Source organism: Lepisosteus oculatus, unplaced genomic scaffold, assembly GCF_040954835.1.
Source record: "Lepisosteus oculatus isolate fLepOcu1 unplaced genomic scaffold, fLepOcu1.hap2 HAP2_SCAFFOLD_76, whole genome shotgun sequence".
In the NCBI taxonomy this organism is placed as follows: Eukaryota; Metazoa; Chordata; class Actinopteri; order Semionotiformes; family Lepisosteidae; genus Lepisosteus; species Lepisosteus oculatus.
Window position 1 is genome coordinate 795,864 of NW_027168320.1, and position 10,163 is coordinate 806,026.

The 10,163-nt window shown below is 38.9% G+C and overlaps 1 non-coding gene across 1 annotated transcript; it reads left to right on the top strand.

Annotated features, from left to right (window-relative positions):
• Positions 1-5,315: 5,315 nt before the first annotated feature.
• trnag-ucc (transfer RNA glycine (anticodon UCC)) lies at positions 5,316-5,387 on the top strand. The gene has a single exon. It is a non-coding gene; the product is annotated as a tRNA-Gly (tRNA).
• Positions 5,388-10,163: the final 4,776 nt, after the last annotated feature.

Sequence of the window (10,163 nt, forward strand, 5' to 3'; positions counted from 1 at the left end):
TTTTTACTTCTTAATTAAACGTTTAAAATACACGAATTTCATAAAGACAACACACGTTTCGAAGAGAAAAAATCCCATTCTTTTCTCTTCCTGGTGTGTGAAACTGATCAGCAGGTCTTTTTTTCCCAATCAGAGGCTCTGAAAATAGCGTACCGCCCACTGCCCTCCGTCAGAGAGGGGCGCGGCACCGAGAGAGGGAGGAGGCGCGGAGCGCAGCAGTACAGAACGAACGTTCTACTGCCTGGAGCGCTTACGGCAGCGATCGCGTCTGCATTTATAACTTAGTTTTTAAAATTAATCAAGCAATATGAACCATCTCTTTTTACTTTTAAGTCACTTAATTATCATTAAACACAGCTTTCTCACCACCTAGACTACTTTTTGATACCATCCTTAGACAAAGCAGAAACGTCTTGTTCTGTCTAATGACATTACAAGTGGAAAGATTACAGATTTTAATCGTCTTTAATTTTGTTACGTTATACATTTTAGAAACGTTTCATCCATACAAACACCACAAAACTATTCTCGATTGTATTTCTGAATGGTATGTTACACTTAGTTCACTGTTTTAAATACATCTAATTAAGAAAGTTAGGTGTTAGCATAAACTATTAGCAATCAATATTAAATTTAGCACTGTAATAATTTGTTGCACTTTCCCCCGCATCTTGTAAAAATATATTTTCATTGTTCAAATATACATTAAATCTGACTATCATATAATAAGTTAAATACAAAACTAAAGAAAAAATAGGGTTAAATATAATTCAAAATATTTTGCTAACAATGTTAACTATTTATAAATAATAAATTGTATTAACTAAAGAGTAGGATGGCACAGTTGTTAGTATGCTTTTTGTTTTGTTTCTTTTTCATAAATACAACAGTAGTACCTGATGTCTCAGTGGCTTTCAAAATTAAATTTTGCATGCAAACCTGTGAACTAGAAAGATAACTAAGATATCCATCCATTTATAATGGTGGCAAAGTGGTTAGCATTGCTATCTTGGAGCACTGGGGTCCCAGGTCCCATCCTGTGTGTGTGGGGTTTGCATGTTCTCTCTGGGTTACATGGTTTTTCTCCATATGTGTGATATGACTCCCTCTTGCACTCCAAAACATACTGGTAAGTTAATTGGTTTATGGGAAAACTGGCCCTGGTGTGTGTGTGTTTGTGTCTGTCTGTCCTGTGATGGACTGGCGCTATGTCCAGGGTGTATTCTGCCTTGTGTCTGTTGCTTACTGGGATAGGCTCCAAATCCTCTGTACTGGATAAAGAGATTAGAAATGGATGGAAGTAAAGGCACTGTGTGGATTGAACTATACACAGTGTTAGAAACCCACTATGAAATGGCAGCATCTCACTGAGAATAAAATATTTTATAGTGCTGGCTTAAGTAAACAGCCTTTCCAACTCTCTTGCACATCAGTATCCATACCTAGTTATTTAAACAAATTGCCTCTAATTATAAACATCTTAATATGCTGGCTCTGTGGATCCGCATCAGCGATGTTTGCCCATTCCTTCAATTCATGTCCATCCAACACACAGTTCAATGCTAGCAACTACACAAAATCTAAAATACAATCCTCATTTCAGTATCTATGTAAACATACAGTCTGTTAACTTCATCATCTTCATCAAAAGTATGCCTAACCCCATTAGGAAGTGTTCTTGTTATCAGTGTATTCCTCAGCTATCCCAAAATTATCTTCTTACCAACATCTCTAGTTTTTTATCCTGCAATAACTCAGCCAACACTTAAATCTCGAAAAGCTGCTTGTGTTCATTTCTTTAAATCACAAATATCATGTGTAAATACTGTCCATATAATAATCTGCATTGTGGAATAATAGTTTATTTTAAAGGGAACTAGAGAAACTAAGAACTAGAGAAATCAAGAAAGGCTTTTTTTTCTAGAATTAATAAATGCACATCCTGTTCACTGGGGAAATTAAATCCACACTGAGCAATCTTCAATATGTTCAGAATATGACAGCGAGAATCCTATCAGGGATGCATTACACCTGTTTTCAAGTCCTTGCATTGGTTACCTATCAGGTTTTGAGTCAACTTCAAAATCCTCATCCTCATTCAGTACCTACAGTATATGGCTTATTATCTGTCTACTCCCCACCTTTGTCCGTCTGACTCTGGTCTTCTAGCTGTCCTCAAGAACATCTACATTCTGTGGGTGACAGGGTCTTCTCTAGCTGCACCCCAGAGCTCTCAATTTGTATTCCCAGTGATATCAGTCACGTACCCTGAGTGCATTTAAATCTAACCTCAGAACCTTTCTTTTCAGAAGACTTAGTGTCTGTATCTGCTTCATTTTCTAATTTTGGTAGCACCTCTAACTGCTTGTCTTTCTTATATGTATTTACTTTGTAATCTGTGGTCCTTTTATCTGTTTTTATATCTACTGTATTGCTTTGAGATGTCACTTTTAAAGGTGATATATAAAATAAAGTTTTTTATTATTGTTATAGAGAAACATGATCAGTTTTCCCTGGTCCAGATACTGTAAAAAGATCTAAAGCATACTAGTTTGTCACTCTTCTCATTCCCTTTGCTAAATAACTTTTCATATTAATCTGATCAATCTAACTGCCTGTTTTCTGTGCTTTCTCTATCCTGCTAGATTTGCAATTATTCTGAACATTTTCTTCTTGAAATAACTCATTTCTAAATACCTTTTTTCACTGTTAACATCTTGCAGCAAAGCTGCGACAAAATATACACTTAGCACAGTTCATCCTGCTACCAACATTGAATAACAAAATCTTAAGATTTCTATATTTATGTCTTTATTTAGTGGTTTCATTAGTGACAAAGGCTAAACTTTCTTGGAAAAATGTCTTTTATGTGTTGCAGAAAAAACTGACTTGCTTTAACAAAGTATGTTTACAAATCCTTTCACCTGGCAATCTACCTGAATGCCCAACTATCTGAGAAGCCCTCCATGAAACCATGGTTGCTATTAATTCATTTAGGGCTTATTGACAGAATTGCTGTTTTTTATGCATGCTAATTTTCTGATTCCTCACTCTGTTTCATGTTTATAGATAAGACTTTATTGATCGTGAAGGGAAATTGATGTACATGATGAACATGTTTGCATGTTCTTTTGTAACATACACCTTTTTGTGATTTTTTTTGTATATCTAAGCAAGTGTTCCTGCATCCCTCTTCTGCACTTTAGTCATGGCTTTTTTTCTGTTTGCTTATTTCAAAGCAACACCTGCTCCATTTCTAAAACTTTTTACTCATGTGCATTTTTGTATTTTTTACACCTCTAGCACTTTAACATCCTGAATTTTCATTTGCCTTAATTTGTAGAATGAACTTGAGTTTTAGCCTAAAGAAGTTTTCATTATCTTTTGTTTCTTGTCCTACAACTGTTATTATTGATCACCGAATTATTGTTCTTGACATGACTTCATTCAGCCTTTCCTGAACGTCTATGACAGGCAGAGAGAGTGCTGTTTCTGGTGCGATCTTTTGGAGCTGACATTTCACTGTTTTAAACGAACAAGAAATTAGATTGCTCATAGATCACTTATCCTATATAAACACAGCGTAATTGCCCTCCGAAAATCCTCTTTTTCTTGTTCGTTTTAGAGACCTTGATCGAAACTGATTTTAGATGTCAGAAAGGATTTCTTTTCTCTGTATTTCCTACATTGCTTTGTCGAGATTTTAACTTTATATTTAGGCTCAGATTTCAACTATAAATCGTACACTAATTAATAGCAGTAAATACTGATGTTTTGCTCCCTCTTACCACAAAAATATATATGTTTTGTAGCTGGGATGAACTTTATTTCGTACGCGTAGCTACTGCGATTTGGACACGAAGCGGTTAAAGATGGCGGCAAATCAGGCACCCAGAGAGGGGGGGGGGGGGCGTCGTCTCGCCTCCATAACTAAAATGCCAAATAGGAGTGGCTTAAGCGACATACACAGTCGTGTAACTGACAGTTTGAGGTAGCCTATCGTGTAAATTTCGCTTTGTTGCTGAGGTTAAGCTTTCGAAACTCTGCCCCAAAGTCATGTGACTGATTTTTCGCCCTGTTTCGTTGGTTAAACGCAATGATCACAAGCACCACCATGGTAACTGGGATGTGTAGTTTTTAATTCCGTTTGAATTATAACTGTACGTACTGTCTTCGTATTTGGCCAGGGCTTTAAAGAGAGGGCGCGCCAAAAATTTTCGGTGCCGTCGTCTCCGCTTTAAAGGTACCCCCGTCGCGGAAGAATTCGATCTCGGGACGTTTGCCCAGCGTACTTAAAGAGTGAAGTAAAAGTTCTTAAACAAGTAAATACCAAACAAGAAAAGCATATTAAAGAACTTGAATTGAAAGTGAACGATGTAGATAGATACCGTCGATGATGGAATTTAAAATTATTTGGAGTTAAAGAGGAACGTGATAAGGACCTTGTTGCAACAGTGAAGGGTATCTGTAAAAGGACCCTGCCGGACCAGGAGGACGTAATATCGGCCATTGACTTTGTTCACAGGCTCGGGAGAGCGAACATGTCTGGGCAAGTGCGCCCCAGATCGATTATAATACAGTTCACCAAGAGGACGGCGAGGGACATGCTGTGGCGAGCGGCGAGGGGGAATGAGTATTTGAATGGGAACAAACTGAGGTTTGCAGAGGACCTGTCTGCCGCGGACAGGAGTACCAGGAACCAGCTGTGGCCCCAGGTTGAAGCTGCCAGAAGAGAGGGGAGGAGAGCCTACTTTGTGGGAGCGAGGGCCTTTGTGGACGGGAAGGAGATTTGCTCCCAGTGACTGCTCAGTTAATGATTATGTTTGGTTATATTTGTTATACCAGTATATACTAGTGTTTCTTTAGTGTTAGTTTGGAATGGTGTAGTTAAGTGTTAAGGACTGTTATAGTTCTGGTTCTTTGAAAAACTCAATAGTTTAGACAGTCTTAGAGTTAGTTATTTGCTTTTGTGTATGTCTTTTTCATGAATGCCAGAGGTACTCGAAATGTTGTTAAAAGAAAAACTGTGTGCTGAGTTTTATTTTTTACAGGAAACGCATGCATGTTGAAACTAAAGTTTATAAATAATTGAGAAATATTAAAGCAAGGAAAATATGATACGTGTAAAATATACAATTTGATCACATAATTACTTAATTACCTCTGGTAGTTAAATGCTTTTTTCTGCTGCGTTTTTTTTCTCTTGTACATGACTCTGATCCTCTTGTTGTATTTGTATTTGTAAATTCTGTTTAATAAAAAAAAAATTAAAAAAAGCATTCTCTGGTGGTGTCCTGCAGGCTTCCTGTGGGTGTGCGTTGGTGGTATAGTGGTGAGCATAGCTGCCTTCCAAGCAGTTGACCCGGGTTCGATTCCCGGCCAACGCAGTGGCGAATGTTTTCAAATGCTGTCATGAGCCTTGGATTGTGACTAGCAAAGTGAAGCCTTTTGAAAGAGCTAAAGCACTGAAAAACGGAATTGAAGGAGAATCTTACAGGGGATTCTGAGCGGTGTCTGCAAACACGCAGTCCGATACAGGTGCTGAAAGCTTGAGCTACTCTCAATGTCATGCTGCTTTTCCCCGGAGTAAATCTGTTACATTGAAAGAATGCTTCTCGCAGGTTCAAAAAGGGACCCTTGTTAATTGGAGAAATCAATGATTTTGAATGAATTCTGTATGCGTTAAAAGACAGCTATACACAGAAAACATGCAGGACACAGCTCATGATGTTTCCCGAGCTGAAACACAGTGCGTTTTTTCAAGCTATCTGACAAAGCCCGCCCACTGAAAACTGCGGCAGATCGTGTAAAGACGTTCAACTTTGTAACTACTGCACGCACAGGAAGCAGAATAAATTCCTCTTTTCAAACTGTCAAAGGTTTGCTTTACGAACGCCGCAGGACATCGCACAATCTCTTTTGAACAGGGACAAACGATTTCTTATGGGGCGCAGTAAGTACTGTTACTGTCACTGCTCGATACCGACGTTGGCCTACTATACCATGTTCAGCCACTGCTAGAAAATGTACAGCTCTAGCACCGGAGCAAACAACAGGAGGGCCGACGTCGAACAGGCATACGTGTCAGTCATGGAGACCGATGAGAATGGGATTCGAACCCATGCCTGCAGAGCACAATGGATTAGCAGTCCATCACCTTAACCACTCAGCCACCTTGTCGACAAAACTGGGCTGTCCGGACATGGGTTGGCGCGCTCCAGATGATCTTTTTCTTTTTTTCCCCACGTACTCGAGGGTCATTTTCCTGTTCCACATGTGATTTCAACATTTTCCTTGGGAGATGTCAAGCCAGCAAGCCACTGCTGTGGTTCACTGGCCAGTGTGGAGTTCAGTGGCCCTGTTGTACACAGAAAGCACATTGAGCTCCTTGGACATCAAAAGTTCCAGATAAAAGCCATTTGTCATCCTTTCTCTTGGTGTTGATGTTGCTATTGTATGTAAAGGTGGCAACTTGCTCAGCGAGCAGGCGGAGCACACACCGAATGCAGATGTGTCTGAGTGGTGTGTCCAAGTGGCTGCAAAAGGACAGTGCTCCCGGGGCACCGTGGCTTAGTTGGTTAAAGCACCTGCCTAGTAAACAGGAGATCCTGGATTCAAATCCCAGCAGTGCCTTCTTTGTTCTGTCTTCTCAAACAGAACTGGTCCTTCCAGACAACCACCTACGGCTAGACTTGCAAATATTCATTTCCTGTCTTTAACGCGACTTGTTTTTCTTAAAATGGATGCAACTTGCAAAACATGAAATACAAACCTTGCTAATCAGCGCTAGCGGCTGGCAAAAAAAAAAGAAGTCAGCAATGTTTTTTTTCTTTAACCTTAACCCTGCTAATGGAGAAGAGTTAAATGACCGAGTCTATGCAGCTTAAACGGTGCGCAAGTCGGGTTCTTAGCTGAAAGGGTGGTAAATCACGCTCACCCCAGTCCTTAATCTTTTAAAGAGGATACAAAATTGAACCTAGTCGCCACATCACATACATCCTGTTCAATGATAAAAAGGTAACATCTATCCTCGCTCCAGAGTAAATCTCATGTTGAGGGCATCTTTTTTTTTCACTTTACCGTGAGTCGGGCTCGGCTGCACAGAGGAGAGAGCAGAGCAATGAGGTCACGGGGACAGGGGAGTCACACGCTGGCGGTTTGAATACGCGGAAGATCACTGAGGGATCCACAGTATGTGGACCCTCCGTGCGCCATCAGTCCGCACTCCGGACTCTGAATCCTGCCATCCGAGTTACGATCTCGGCGGAACCTGAGGCGCAGTTCCTTCTTAAAACGTAATCTGGTGAGCATTTCTAGAATCGCACTTGTATAGATACAACTATACAAGTACGATTAGTACGAAATCAGTAGGCAACTGCCCTCTTGATTTTGGATTTAATTTCTTTATTACAGGGGCGCTTTTATGAAGACAGAGTCATGTTCAGGTACTTTGCTTGATGGAGGAAGCTCATTTCGGACTCTGTGATCTGCTCACCTGGAAAGGTCTGCTGTACTACTACAAGAGAGAAGTAGAGTCTGGAAGAAGGGACAATTTTATGATGCTTTGGAAGATAATGTTTTTTTTTTCTTATACTGAAAATGAAAAGTAGTTGTTTCTATATGGACTCAGTCTTTGGAATTTGTATATTTATATATTTCAGTGAACCCTCAGCCATTCCTTCTGTATTGTAATTCAATTTCTCTTTTAAAATTCCTTCCCCACTTCTAGGACCTGCAGTTGCTGAACTCCACAATGGCTTCTATTGGAAAGTCTGTGACTGAGACCAAGTAAGTGTTCAATTTTTTATGAAACCATTATTTATTTTGGAGCAATGAGCAATTCTTATATAAATGCAATAAAATCATTATGCTCAAACTATGAGAGAGAATTTTAAGGATAATTTAATAAATCAGTCTTAGCTTGTTTCTATACACAGATGGTATTATTTATTTTCAAAGGAAACCCGCGAGGATTCCCCTGGTGTGCAAGATGTGCCTGAATACTTTTGATCAGCTTCCTGCTCATTTGAAGAGGGCGTTTATGAAGCACGCCACGGCAGAAGAGATCAGGATGGCCTCTCAACAGGCGAGGGAGGACATGATGAATCACCTGAAGAACGGGGTCATCGTGGATTACCACAGAATAGAGATCAAAGGACACTTTGTGGGCTTAAAATACAAAGAAAATCATGTTCTATGGTACAAGATAAATACAAAACTTAAGCTTTTATTTTAATTAGATTTGTTTATAAAGCATAAGCAATAATTTATTACATTAATATATGTGAAAATAACATTTTAGCATCATATTATTACATACAGGTCTCTAGCTTCAACACAGTGATATATATATATATATGCTCAGTGATTTATTGGTACATGCCCAGGTCAATAATCAGAATGAGGATTTATTTCCAGACGGGCTACAGGTAGTGTTGTGAAATACTTCAACACACTGGATCGCAGATTTAGACCCCCTGCACTCTTACTCCTTAAAAACCAAAGAAATGAAGATATGTAGCAATCACATTGTAACAGGGGTGACAGTGACTTAATGCTTATACTAGTGGACTTCTGGTACCTTTAGGGTAAGGTGTTCCCTGAAGGGCTCTCAAACCCTGCATTTCAGATGCCTAGCTGTATCGCTGATGTGTTGCACCTCAGAATCACTTTTAAACCTTACCTCTGGTATCTTTAATCCCTATTGCTCAACGCATGGTGAAAGTATTGCATAATTGTGTCTGAAAATGAGCAATGGGCACCTGAGAGACTCATTTGCCTGTTTCACAAATGATCACATTTGACTAGAGATTCTGTTTGGGATTCAGTTGTGCATTCCGACAGCAATCCCTTTCAAAAAACGATACATTCTGGATGAGGTCAAAGGTGCAGGAACACTGTATTTAGGATGTGTTTGCACTTATTCTGTGTCTCTAGCTTCAACACAGCGATATATGTATATGCTCACTGATTTTTTGGTACATGCCCAGGGCAATAATCATTATGAGGATTTATTTCCAGATGTGCTAGGGGTAGTGTTGTGAAATACTTCAACACACTGGATCGCAGGCTTAAACCCCCTGCACTCTTACTCCTTAAAAACTAACAAATGCAGATATCTAGCAATCATATTGTAGCAGACACTCATTTGCCTGTTTCACAAATGATCATATTTTACTAGAGATTATCTTTGGGATACGGATGTGCATTCTGACAGCAATCTCTTCCAAAAAATGATTTTACCTTATCGCGGCTTTGCCCTACTTGCCCCTTTGGACAATATCTCCATCTTGTGGTCGTTGTTGGTAATGTCTAGACAATACCTCCATCTTGTGGTCGTTGTTGGTAATGTCTTCTTATGCCATTTTTTTATTTCAATTCTCTATTAGTTGATTCTAGAATCTCTACAATGAAGTTGAAAACATCAGTTTTATAGCAGACAATATGACATTATTTATAGTCCAATTAGAAACTTATTACCCTGTTTTTAACATAATAACAAATTAAAATTGATTAAAACTAAGTTTGGAACACCAGGGAACATAACAAATGATTTTTAGGAAAACCATGAGGTTCTCTGTGCCCGATGCCTGCAAGGAGAGAAAGCTAGAATCCTTTGATTTTTTCAAAATTTGAAAATAAACATCATATAACAACAGCTTTCATTCCTAGGAGTAAAAAATAACCATTTCTGAAGACATAGTAGTTTCTAAAACACTACAATAAAGTTAAAAACATCAGTTTTATATTACATTATTTTTAGTGAAATCAGTCATTTATTACACTATTTTTAATATAATCTCTAAGTAAAAGTGATTAGAATTAAGTTTGGAACAACAAGGAACACAAAAAAAAAGATTTTAAGGAAAAAAATGATGTCTTCTGTGCCAGGTGCCTGCAAGGGGAGAAAGCTAGAATCCTACCCAGGCTCCTGGAGCTCTGTCCTGGCTAAAGGAGGGCGAATCCATCCCATTCAAAGCTCCATGAAAAAATGATATTTTTAAATCTGAAAAAAAACATTATAGAACAACATCTCTTGGTCCACAGAGTGCAAAAATCCAACTTTGAAGAAAATCCATTGACTGATCCCCGAATCCTGAAGTTTCTTCGCATGATATCGGGCTTGCAACCACTTTCTGGAAAATTATGAAAAATGCCAAAAA